The sequence below is a fragment of the Pagrus pagrus genome, assembly GCF_965226575.1.
Source record: "Pagrus pagrus genome assembly, contig: HAP1_SCAFFOLD_75, whole genome shotgun sequence".
Classification (NCBI taxonomy): Eukaryota; Metazoa; Chordata; class Actinopteri; order Spariformes; family Sparidae; genus Pagrus; species Pagrus pagrus.
In genome coordinates, this window is record NW_028175388.1 from 206,323 (window position 1) to 216,569 (window position 10,247).

The 10,247-nt window shown below is 43.6% G+C and overlaps 1 long non-coding RNA gene across 3 annotated transcripts in view; it reads right to left on the reverse strand.

Moving 5' to 3' along the window:
- Positions 1 to 1,017: 1,017 nt before the first annotated feature.
- The window catches only part of LOC311253936, a 36,820-nt gene continuing 27,590 nt past the window's right edge, over positions 1,018 to 10,247 (reverse strand). For 2 of the 3 annotated variants that reach the window (XR_014622069.1, XR_014622071.1), the window contains exons 5-6: positions 8,212 to 10,166; positions 1,018 to 3,013 (exon numbers count right to left, since the gene is read on the reverse strand). This is a non-coding gene — a long non-coding RNA (uncharacterized lncRNA). The remainder of the gene's footprint in view (positions 3,014 to 8,211; positions 10,167 to 10,247) is intronic. The other variant, XR_014622070.1, reaches the window with a different exon arrangement.

Consider the following 10,247-nt stretch of genomic DNA (forward strand, 5'->3'; position numbering starts at 1 on the left):
AAAATGGTATAGTAATACAATTTCCAATTACACTCCTCCCTTTTGATCATTTATTGATCACTTTAAGTATATACAAACTACACACTAGACATCAAACTTAAAAATTCACTCAGGATTCAATTTAAGTTATCACATATTGTATAGTTGAAAATCAATAATAGCTGTGTTTGTGGAACATAGACATTACTAGTATTTATTGCAAGCTGGGAGGAGGCAAAACACATGTGAATTACTGATCATGTCATGTGATTATTTCTAACAAAAATATAGAACACTGCATATATTTGATTCTTAAGCAAACATCGACTAATAAAATAGACCAACACATCTTAATCATCTATGTGTCTTAAAGAATATTTTTCAATTTATCATGCTAAAATGGATTCAGGGACGCAGGCTTGCTCCTCTCCAGCCCCTGTGTTTTGCAAGCGTAGAGGGGGCCACTACCTTGGAGAGGTTACTAGCACGATCACAAGGTAGTATGATGTCGTCTTCTGCTGCAAATCCCTGATCTTTATTCATCACATATTTTTTGACTAGAAATGGGTAAGCAATAATCATAAAAGTATAGCTGTAAACATTTGAGAAAAAATGATTAGTGAACTTGTTACTAAATGTCAGAACTTTTCATAATAGTATAAGCTTGAGAAAAATAATACTGATATCACACACAGTGACTTCATTAGTCTCTGTGTGTTCTTTCAACTCACCACACCTTACACGTCTTCATCGTCAGAGTCAGGATAAGGAGGAGGGGACCAACCAGGGTGAGGGAACAGATCAAGGGAATTATCTTCTGAATATGGAGGTGGTTCCAGTGATGCCATTCCAGTTGACGTTGAGATGGACCTATCTATGGCTCTAACAATTAAGACTCTAATGCAATTACGTCTCTGGAATCAGCTACCCGACTATCTGAAAAAAATTATTCATTTAACATCATTTAAAAAGGCTCTCAAAAAGTACCTAATCAGTCAAACCATGTACCCTCAAACACAAGACAATTATTGTCATGATTTTCCTTTGTCTCTCTCTCTCTCTCACACTTCTTATTCTTTCCTTATCATCTCATTCATTATTTCTGTTTTGTATTATTCATTTATGTATGTATTTTTTCCCCTTACTTCCTTACATTTACTGTTTAATCACTTACTTTTCTACTTATTTTTCATTATTGTTAAATTATTTTCCTATGTTATTGTTTTTAAACTGTATTAAATTTGATCTTTGAATATGTGGGTGAGGTTTTCATATAAGCCCTTTTGGGTTTCATACCTCCCCTTTGCACATCCCTGTCATGTTGATTGTTCATGTTGTTTTTTTTCTTTATATGATATTGTTTGTGCTAAATAAATAAAAAAAATAAAAAATGCAAGGAATGATGCAACAACCACACAGTCCCATGCAGCGCTGCCCCTCCCTAAACGCAGAACACGCGCTGTGCGTAGGGCCCCACGATCCGTGGGGGGGCCCCATTTTGCGCAAGGGGACGCTTTCTCTGCAAATGCGCAAAGGATGCGCATCGCTGCCGTGAGGTGCGCGTAGAGCACCAAGTCAGTCCGAGGCAGGAGAGAAAAAAAAGAGACGAGTAATCTGACACCGCACACGTTGCCGCAACGATTGACAGCACGCAGCATCTGACCAATCAGCGGTCAGATGCGCCGACAGGCAGTTGGATGCAGGTGGAGAGATGGCCTCTAAACGGCAATATGAATCAGGAGCAAGCAAAAGAAAGACAAAGTCAAACCAAGAGGAGGCTCGTGCTTCACTTGAAGGTGGGTATGTTGTTGAAATAAAAAAGAAAACTTTGTGGCATAAACACCCCAGCTGCTAGCCTGCTAATCATGAGACAGAAGAGAGGATAATTCTGTCTAGATGTGGACTGGAGATTAAATTTTCCAGCGGCCCTGATTATCATTTATTGTATGTCTTGTTAACTGCATGTACATTCACCTCTGTTGAAAAAGGAGCGGTTAATTGACCAGTTGGTGGTCGTATGTTGGCTCAGGTTTATAGCCTATCAATCTATGGTATCAGTAGAAGTTTTGGGCTGTTTTTATGGAGGTAAAATGTCGCCATCTCTTGGTGAATTTAATTCATTACGGTCATATAAGATTAGATAAAATAAGATAAATTAAGATAATCCTTTATTTGACCCACAATGGAGAAATTTGAAGTGTTGCAGCAGCAAACAGCAGTGTGAATATAGAACCTAATTACTAAATGTATAAATAAGTATATAAAAATATTTAAATATAGAAATATCATCAAATCAAATCATAATGCATATTATTATTAGTTGTAGTCGTATTTGCATTAATTGTGACAGGTTTGCTGTGTAGCCTTGACAGATGAGGCATGATGAGTTTGTCGTTGTGCGTGCAGTATAATTGACATACTGCATCCACAGATTCTTTAAGAGCCATCCAGGGGCCCTGTCTGGTCCATAGGGGTCAGAGGTCAGGTGTCTTTTGGTTCTGTGTAGAAGTGCAGTGTTGTTGTGAGTGGTAGTGTTTTGTGAGACACTTTTGCTGGGATGAGTCGAAGGCCATAATATGGGTACCACTATGATGACAGCGATCCCCACAAGACAGCACAAGGTGCCTCGGAGACCGCACATGCCTGGCTGCCTGAATGGATGCCACGGACGTTGACGTCTTTCCATGTTGCACACAGGTGAATCAGTGCTTTGATCAATCGGCGCTCCGAAAGTTGTTTCCTCCCACAGTATGTCAATACTGTGACCGTCTGCTTCTCTTCCTGGCGTTATGAACACTCCTGGTCCTCAGCGTGTTGTGGAGTTGGGACCTTCCTGCAGTGGCTGGCGTGTGCCCAGGTGGCTCTCTCAGCGATTTTGACGGCAGTGTGGGTGGTGAGGAGGACCTGGAACGGGCCGCTCCACTTTTTGGACCTCCAGTGTTTTTGCCTGAGGTCACGAATCACGATGTAGTCGCCTGGAGTAAGGCTGTGGAGAGGATGGTTGGCCGGAGCAGGAAGGGCGTCCTTTACCAGTCTGTGGATTTGAGATAAAGCAGAGGACAACGTCTGGCAATATTGCAACATATCATTTTCATAGAAACAGGTCTCAGGGAGTGGTCTATTAACAGGCCCTACTCCCAGTTCGGGAGGCCTGCCAAGGAGGATTTCAAAGGGACTTAGATTTGCGCGCGCTCTTTTTCTCATTCTCATGTACATTAGCACAATCGGCAGGGCTTTAGTCCATGAGAGACCTGTTTCTTCACAACACTTTGCAAGTTTTGATTTCAAAGTGCAATTTTCTCTTTCCACTGCACCCCCACTCGCTGGATGGTAGGAGCAGTGTTGTCTCAAGTCAATCCCAAGAAAACCTCCTAGCTGTTTAATAGCTTCACTCACAAATGGTGTACCATTATCACTACTTATTTTCCTGGGGATACCCCATCGTGGTATCACACACGTCATCAGGGCCTTGGCCACAGCAGCGCTGTCCTGCTTTGAGGTGGGAAACACCTCAACCCATTTGGAAAACATGTCAACCATCACAAGGCAATATTTCTTGCCTTCACTTGGGGTTAGTTCAATGAAATCCATCATGACATGTTCAAAAGGTCCCTCTGGTTGTGGATGTGCTGCTTGTGGCTGTCGTGTAGTTTTACCTGCATTATGTGTAGTGCAGATATGACAGGATTGGCAAAATCTTTGAGAATAGGCTGTAAAGCCTTTTGTGAACCAATGTTTTTTTATCAGATCAAACATTCCCCCATTCCCCCCCAAATTTGGCAAAATGTGGAAAAAAGTGTTTTGGTAAACATGGTTTACTGTCAGGTCCGTGCCAGATGCCGTTAGTGTATGTGCAGTCGAGTGATCGCCAGATTCCTTTTTCATCAGCAGAAGCGCTAATATCTGTGTGTGTGTGTCAGAGTTGGAAGCACTAGTGTCTGTGTGTTTTTCAGGGTCAGAGTGAAGCAGGTTGTGGGTGTGTCTTACTCCATGTTTTCCAGCAGCAGCTTTAGCAGCTGCGTCTGCTCGTGCATTTCCAGAGTGGTATTCCAGAAAGGAGGTTCAACAAACTCTGAGTCTATCCCTGAACTCTGAGTTGACTTACCCTGTGAAGTGAAACTCTGAGTTTTCAGTTCCAGGATAGCTGATCTGAGTTAGGTAAGTCGACTCTGAGTACGTTAACTCTGAGTTGAGCTCGTGCCTGACGACTAGTAAAAAGCCATCATCAATGGAGCTCCGATACTGTGATTCACTATGGCAACAGGGGAGAAAACAGGAAGCAGACATTTTCTGTGGGGAAAAAAAGTAACACGGCTGCAGCCGTAATAAAAATCACTGACAGAGTTTTAGATGCGGCCGTCTTTTCATTTTGAATTTAACATCACTTTCTTTTATATTAGCCTTTGAGGAAGTGGTTGAATGTTGTTCAGTGTTTTATTTTATTTTAGGCTATTTTATTTAATTCAAATCGGCTGAAAATATAAAAACAGTCTCACGATGGCTCCTCACTTTGGTTTTATTTCACATATTAAACAAAGTAAAAGTTTATTCAGTGGATATTTTAACTTGTAGTAGCTTTTACCACCAACAGATGCTGTTTAACACACATCTGTGTCCTAACATCCTGCTGAGTAGATGAACATGAAGTGGTGCTCACCTCCACCACGTCCGCCAGAGACAGAGGAGCTGGTCCTGAGTCAGGTCGCTGGGTGACCAGAGGCTGAGGGCGTCACTCTCCCCCAGTACCCAACATTGGAGTCAGACACACACGTAGCCTACTGTCTACAGATTTAACTAGAAGTCATTTAATCTTATACTCAATGCGGCTGCAAACTAGAAACACGGACATTGAAATTACGTTGTTGGAAAAAATACAATAGGCTCTACTGATGGTTACTTTTGTAGCTATCTGTGGGAAATAAAGAAAGTCAAATGAAATGTGAGTTATTTCTCTTTTTCTGGTTGCTGAAGGTGATTGATTAACCTGCGAAGTGATTAAAAACAAACAAACAAAAAAAACAAACAAAGAGGATTGTTCAGATCTGAGAGCACGTCAGCGATGTGTAGCCTGATATTCGCTGTGCGGCCGGAGAATATAAATGACGGACTGATGAGAAGCGGTCTACTGTTCGGTTCAGTCCTCGTCGGGGAGTGAGAGCTCATCTAAATGAATCTAAATTCTCCTCCTGGTGTAAAACTATGTGAATTATTTCTGCTTCAACACGATCGGACTGAAGGAAAGGACAGCTGCTGTCAGACAGCTCCGTCAGACTCAGGGTTTCTTCAGGTAAACCTGCCAGTGAGCAGGTTATGTTCACAGAGTCAGTTACCGCAGTAACAGACTCAGAGTTTAAGTTACCTCTCTTTCTGGAACTAAAAACTCAGAGTTTCTCTCATCTCAGGGTTAACAAACTCAGAGTTTTCACAAAACCCACTTTCTGAAATACCCCCCTGTAGAAACTGAATCACTGTTGTTAGTGTGAGCCTGACATTTACACACAGCAATGGCTCTGGGCAATAACGCAGCATCCAATAATGCAGAAACTTTGTCACCATTCAGAATAGGCTTTCCATCAGATTTTATGAATTTCCTGTGCTTCCATAGAGCACCAAAATCATGCAAAACGCTTAAAGCATAACGACTATCGGTCCAGATCGTTACTGATTTATCTTCTGCTAGTTTACAGGTCTCTGTGAGAGCAACTAACTCTGCAGCTTGAGCAGAGTAGTGAGGCGGCAAAGAACCTGATTTCAAAGTCTCATGTAGTGAGACTACAGCATAACCAACCTGTTTTTTTACCGGTTTCTGGGTTACGGGATGCTGAGCCATCAACAAACAAAACAAAGTGAGGATTAATCAGTGGAGTTTCAGACAAATCGGTGCAATGGGTGCACACCTCGTCCAACACAGCAACACAGTTGTGATCTTCACCCTCCCCCTGAATGGGAAGCAATGTAGCAGGGTTAAGAACAGTACATCTTTTGATCTTGATGTTAGGCATGTCAAGCAAAACAGTATTGTGTCTTAGCCATCGTGCTGTGGAGAGATGTGAGGTTTTCTGTTCAAGCAAAATTAGAGAAACAGCATGAGGAACAAGGAGAGTCAGATCTGAATAACCCACAGTATCCCTTGAAGCCATAACAGCTTTCTCAGCTGCTGCTACAGCCCGGAGACAACGTGGCAACCCAGCAGCTACAGGGTCGAGTTTAGCAGAGAAATAAGCCACAGGTCTAAGTTTCCCCCCATGATCTTGGAGCAGCACTGATGTCATACATGCATTCCTCTCATCAACAGTCTGTGTGAATGGTCTGCTCGGGTCAGGTCGCCCTAAAGTAGGTGTTGTCTGTAGAGCTAGTTTCAGGTCAGTGAAGGCCTTTTCAGCCTCAGGAGTCCATGTCACTAAATCATGTGATTGTGGGCTTTTACCATGCACCGTGGCACCAAGTGGTGCTTCTAACACTGCATAGAACACATTCCCAGGAACGAAAGAACTTGTTTTTTGGTTCTAGGCCTGGGAATGTTCTGAATTGCCTCAACACGATTGGGTGAAAGGGATTTCCCGTCGCTGGAAATCTCATGACCCAAAAATGTGACCTTTTGTCGGACATGTTTTAGGAGTCGGATCGTATCGCGTTCGCATTGTTCTTTTGTTGGCGCACAAATCACAAGGTCGTCCACATACTGCAAAAGTGCAGAGCCCTCGGACAAAGCCAGAGGCTCTAGACTTTTCCGCAACGCGTCGTAAACAGTACGGGACTCGCAAACCAGAACTGACTATCTGGATGAACAGGAACACTGAAAAATGCATTGGCCAGGTCCACCACCGAAAACCACTTGTGACAAAATTGTGTAAGGATTAGGAACTTGAGGAGCTCTCGGCTGTACAGCATCATTTACGACTTGCAAGTCTTGTACAAAACGCCATTCAGTTGGTTGACCTTTGTCTCTTATTTTCTTCACAGGAAAAAATAGGAGTCCTCACAGGAGAAGTGTCACAAGGCACAATTACTCCTGCCTTTTTCAGGGACTCAAAAACCTTCAATAGCCTCAGGTTTGGCAAGGTGTTGGCAAGGTCTGTAATCAGATTTGGGGGTGATCACCACTGGTTCTGCTGTTTTAATTAGACCAACATCATGTTTTCCTCGAGCCCACAGAGTCTTAGGACTTCCTGGAGGGCTGGGATGGCTGCAGCCTCAGTCTCTGACAGAAAAATGTGCGAGGATGTTATAGGTGGAACTAACTGAACTGTTCGTTGTGTGTGAGTGGTTGCAGAAAAACCTTTCTGAATGCATGCAGTTTTGGATTGTAAAACACATGTGGGTCATCTGTGGGGTCCCACTTAGTGGTTGATCTACATGCACGTGCAAAAAGACCCAAATCCTCCCATTTATCAGTGTTTGCTTTTTCAAGTGCAATGTGCGGCGCAGAGTTATTTACATAGTACTGATGTTTTTGAGTGGGTGTAAGTTGCACAGATGCAATGCATTTGTTTTCTGTCCAACATAGGTGTGTGATACACAACCGTTCATTTTTGTATTTGTCATCATACCATTTCTTTTCATACTGTCTATCTGGACCCACTGAAACAAAAGATGTACACTGAAGTGAGTCATTTGGCATGCACTGCACGTGCGTGTGTGGTGGGCCAGGGGGTGTGTGTTTTCTGGCCTCTTCCAAAAATAGACTGCAGATATCGCTCTACGGTAGCTTCCACTGATAAGCATACAACAGCTGATCAGGGCAATATTTCACAAACAACTGTGCATTTTCATGAGGTTTTATGACTTGAACACCATCTGGTGTGGGAATAAGAGTTATTCCCAGTTTGCACATGAGATCTCTGCCCAATAAATTTATAGGGCAGCAGTCTGACAACAGAAATGCATGTTTGAAGTTGGTGCTGTTATCATCGGAACATTTAAGAGGAACAGTAAAATGTTCACGTACTACTACACCAGAAGCACTTGCAGAGTTGACAAAGCAGACTGACATTTTAGGAGAGCTCAGAAACTCCTTTCCTTTGATCACTGAGTGTGTGGCACCAGAGACAACAAGGAAAGAAACCATTCTGTCATTCACAGATAGAGAATATGTTGGCATTTTCTTAAAGGCATTGTTTTCATATTTCACATATGTACCAGCTGGAGGTGAACATTTTGTTTCAAGGAAGGTTATTGCATCACATAACAATTCAAACGTGTGATCTGTAGTGTGCGATGTGGGTGTGTTACCAGGCTCCAGATGCGTCGGGTGAGTCAGAGTAGAGAATGAGCTGTCCGGCCGCACCCCCCTTCCCTTCTCTCAGTCCGCCTGGCTGGAGGTCGCAGCTAGAGTCTTGGTGCAATCCTTGGCCCAATGTCCTTTTTGTTCACATCGGAGACACACTTCTGGATCACAATAAGAGCGTCTCCAGTCACCGTATCCTCTGTGACCTCGTCCTCGATATGCAGCCTCAGTTTCACCTTTCGCCTGTACGCAGTCAGAGATCTTAGCAGAGTTCATCCGAGGTGGGAAGGCAGCTGTAATTACTGTATACAGCGCGGTAACAGCATGTCTATAGTCTTCATTTTCCACGTCGTCCCAGTCATGATGTGAGCGGCACGTGTCGCCACTTGGAAACTTTTCTGAAAGCTTTGACCAATCTGCTGCTCCCATTTTCAGGATTAGCAGGCGTTTCAGTTCAGGAAGGGTTGGGCTGAATTCTCGACAGAAAAGTTCTAAGTCCTCATCAAATTTCTTTCCACATGTACTCGGCTGTGGCAGGTGTGCCATGGCCTCTTTCACATCAGTATCAGACCTGGGGCGGAAAACCATTTGGACGCCCCGGGCTCCTGCCACCTCCACCATGGGATAGGTGCCGGTGGCTCCTGTATTATCTTCCTTGTTGGCCTTGCTTCTGGTGTAAGGTCGAGGAGTAAGAGGGGAATGTTCTCCAAAGTTTGCAGCAACAGATGTGGTTTTGGTTAGCTGTCCTTTGTTGGCACTGAGCTTCGCATCCCCTTGTTTGTGTCCCGCTGCGCTCATATCTGGTTGGGAAGCAGACGATGACGGTTTCTGGTCGTCCGGGTATGGCGGTGGTGCTGGAGACCGTAGTGGCGGTGGTGGTCTCGGCGGTGCTATGGGTTGAACAGGAGGGACGCGTCGAGGTCATAGTCCACTCTGAGACACTGAGGCGTAGGACCTGGAAGTGGGGGATACAGAGAAGAAACCCGATTCTGAGAAGACAACTCTGTTCTTTTCTCATCACTTGCACTCTTCTTTTCCTTCTCATTTTGACTAGCACATTTACGTCTCTCCCTGCATCCACTTTCCACATCCTAAAGGCTTTCAAATGCCTTTCAACCTCCCCAAGTTTTTTTATGTGACACTTTTCTTTTTGCTTTTATCTCTTTTATTCTAAAATTAATCTTCTCCTCCAACAGATTCAGCTGTCTCATGCTGAATGTCCCTCCGCAGGGAAAACCAAACTCTCTCACCCAGACATGTAAAGGCTCTATAGCCTCATTACCATCATTAACCTTTATGTAATTTATGTTTGGGGCAGCCAGGTCTGGTCCTACGCCAGCTTCCTGTTTTTTTGCTGGATTTGCCTCCCATTGTTCTACTTGTCACTTGTCCCAGTGCACTTTATATTTATCCTTAAGACCCGGTCATTACCATGAATTCAGTTTAATTACGCTACAAATTCTGAAAAAAAGCAGCCAACCAGCGGTGATAACCTTAAGAGACCCCTTGTCTCTGCTTGGTTTCACTCGGCCCTGATTTGGCCCCCAATCCAGCGGTAAAACAGCTTAATAGGATAAACACCTTTTCTTCCTATTAGCGCCGGTGTTCCCAGAACCCGGTATTACTCTGCCCTGAATTGGTTCGAGTCGCCCAACTATCACAATGATCAACAGAAATCCAGCAAAAATTACTAATTTACTTAATTTTTTTTTTTTTTTTCCAAAACATAATTATAATTATTTATTCATTTATTTTCCCTCTTAAAGAAGTTTCGTTTCTTTCAGTATCTCACCGTTTGTTAAGCAACGTGGTCCTTTTTCCCTCAATAAGGATTCCAGTGATGACGGTCCGGGGCCGCAGCGGTCAGTCCTCTCGTCTCTTAAGATTTTTTCTCGAGGTAGAGGCTGGACGAAGTTTTCCTCCAGGCTGGCCGGTCACAGTCCGCTGCAGGCTCCAGATCCTGTCACACAAGGAATCCCACTTCTGACACCAAATTGTTGTGGAAATTTGTCTTATTTGTGAGATATCTGAAACAAACTTG